The sequence below is a fragment of the Arvicanthis niloticus genome, chromosome 16, assembly GCF_011762505.2.
Source record: "Arvicanthis niloticus isolate mArvNil1 chromosome 16, mArvNil1.pat.X, whole genome shotgun sequence".
NCBI lineage: Eukaryota > Metazoa > Chordata > Mammalia > Rodentia > Muridae > Arvicanthis > Arvicanthis niloticus.
Genome location: NC_047673.1, coordinates 41,624,494 through 41,627,464, shown reverse-complemented (window position 1 = coordinate 41,627,464; position 2,971 = coordinate 41,624,494). Strand labels below are relative to the sequence as shown.

The window sequence follows — 2,971 nt, the reverse complement described above, 5'->3', positions numbered from 1 at the left end:
TGTTATCACTTGTGCACAAATCCTTTTTCTCTGATGTTAGAACTTTACAGGCTTCTGATATGGTAATAAGTAGAAATTTCTGGTTTCTGTGCAAACTCAATTGTGTCCTTTGACATTTTTTCTTGAAGCTGTCTTATGAGAGGGCATGTGCTGTTTTGCCGAATCAGACATGAGAAGAAGACATATGATATTTTGTTCCAGAAGATACTTGCAAGGGTATATGCTGTTTAAAAATAATATAAATAGGTGGCTGGAGAGATGGCTCAGTGGTTAAGAGCACTGACTGCTCTTCCAGAGGTCCTGAGTTCAATTCCCAGCAACCACATGGTGGCTCACAACCATCTGCTATTAGATCTGACGCCCTCTTCTGGCTTGCCTGAAGACAACTACAGTGTACTCATATATGTAAAATAAATAAATAAAATCTTTTAAAAAATATATAAATATAACTCCACAGATAGTGAGAGGATTCCCTTTCATTACTACATGTGCAAAAGGTGCTGGACTTGCTGATGATGCTCTTGCATTAGTTCCCCTTGCAATACTTTGCTGTTGTTCTTTAACAATGCTCTTGCATTAGTTTACCTTGTAAAACTTTGCTGGTTTTTACTTACCTTTGATTGTCATGACTTCATAGAGAGAAACACACCAAAAATTTTCTCATGGTATTCTGGCTGCTTCTTGCCACTTCCATGAACTAGTACCTCATAGAGCCTTGTGGTTTCTTCTGGATTAAAAAGATTCTTGTTGGGTATTTGATAATTGTACTGGACTGCTGATACTTATTCATGTCTTATATTTTATACTTGTCTGCTGATACCTTGACAATGAAGAAAATAATTGCCCTAAGAACTTCTTCTAAAATGTTCCATATACTCCTTGTCCTATTAACAATCTTTCTCTCCTACCTTAGTTTGGTGGGCTAGAAGGGAGGTTCAAGTATTTAAAAACCCTTATTAAAGTAGGTTTTAAACAATCTAAGCCTACAAGTGGTACCCAACTTGGCTTATGCATAATGGGAAACATCACTTTTAATATAATAGAGGAAAAGGCAAGTTTTGATGGAGTGGAAGTGTTGTTTAAGGAGATTGGCAAATTAACAGCATCTTCCACTGGTTGGTCTTTGGTCTTCTGTCTTGCTCCCAGAAGAGGTTTTCTGGTTTGGCTTCATATACGATTTTGGTGGGAGGAATGCAGAAAATTCCCTAAATTCTCTTGTGCTAGAGAATATTGTAGAGTTGGCTATGCACTTAGAGAATTTTCAAATAGAGATTGAAGTGCTTGGAAAACAAATACAGAGAGTGGGAGAACAACAGGGTTCAGGCTTGGTGTCTGAGACCATGAATGTATCGTACAATGAAAGATGGAAACAAACAAGATTGGATGACAAACTGCTACCCTGACCTGTTCCACACACTTTCACTGCCAGGTAAACAGAACACCTTAGTGAGACAAGAGGTTGGGAAGAGCAGGAGGCAGAACCGGGATACTGGTTAGTGTTCAGCCCAGTCCACCAACAGAGGGTTTGCTTGGGACAATGCATTCACCTTCAACCTTTCCAGTCTTTGCTGTGCTGCTTTATGCCTGATAAAAGTGGTGGTCATGCTTATAATGAGTTGAGGAAACTTCAATCTAGAAATTCTAGATTAAAAGCATTTTAAAGAGGCTATTATATTGTCTACATTGAATTCTCCATTTATTAAGGAACTATTAAGTAACTGGGCTATGGATCATAAAATGATCTCCCAAGATTGGAAGCAATTGAAGTCAGCTATGCTAAAACTGGTCAATAATTACAATGGATGCCATGGTCAAGGCACTATGCTATAAAAATAGAAAAATAAAATAAACCAAGGAGATAAATGTTACTAAAGAACAACTACATGAATGTTATGCTAATGTACAAGAACAAATCCAACCAGATGACATCATAATTGAACAATGTCACATTGTTGCTTTAGAGCTTGGTATAAGATTGAGGCACTGGAAAAAAGAAAATCAACATTTGCTAAGGTAATACAGAGTCCTGCAGAATCCTTCAGAATTTGTTACAGAGATTGGGTTGGCCTGTAAATAGACACATATCAGACCCTGGAACTAGACAGTCACTGAAAGAAAACTTGACATTTGAAAATGTAGATGTGTGCTCGCTTCAGCAGCACATATACTAAAATTGGAACGATACAGAGAAGAATAGCATGGCCCCTGAGCAAGGAAGACATGCAAATTCGTGAAGCATTCCATATTTTCATCTGTATGACAAGAACTTCAAGTCTCTGAAGAAAGAAACTGAAGAAGATCTCAGAAGATGGAAAGATCTCCCATGCTCCTGGATTGGCAGGATTAATTTAGTAAAAATGGCTATCCTGCCAAAAGCAATGTACAGATTCAATGCAATACCCATCAAAATTCCAAATCAATTCTTCATAGAGATAGAAAGAGCAATTTACAAATTCATTTGGAATAACAAAAAAACTAGGATAGTGAGAACTATTCTCAACAATAAAAGAACCTCTGGGGGAAATCACCATTCCGGACTTCGAACTGTACTACAGAGCAGTAGTGATAAAAACTGCATGGTATTGGTACAGAGACAGACAGGATGATCAATGGAATAGAATTGAAGACCCAGAAATGAACCTGCACACCTATAGCCACTTGATCTTTGACAAAGGAGCTAAATCCATCCAGTGGAAAAAGGACAGCATTTTCAACAAGTGGTGCTGGCTCAACTGGAGGTCAACATGTAGAAGAATGCAAATTAATCCATTCTTATCCCCTTGTACAAAGTTCAACTCCAAGTCGATAAAGGACCTTCAGATAAAGCCAGATACACTGAAACTAATAGAAGAGAAGTTGGGGAAGACCCTCGAATACCTAGGCACAGGGGAAAAGTTCCTGAACAGAGCACCAATGGCTTATGCTCTAAGATCAAGAATCGACAAATGGGACCTCATCAAATTGCAGAGCT

General features: G+C 38.2%; 1 non-coding gene across 1 annotated transcript; it reads left to right on the top strand.

The window, feature by feature from the left end:
• The first annotated feature begins 2,143 nt into the window (after positions 1–2,143).
• Positions 2,144–2,250, top strand: LOC117722115 (U6 spliceosomal RNA). Its single transcript, XR_004608504.1, has one exon. It is a non-coding gene; the product is annotated as a U6 spliceosomal RNA (small nuclear RNA).
• Positions 2,251–2,971: the final 721 nt, after the last annotated feature.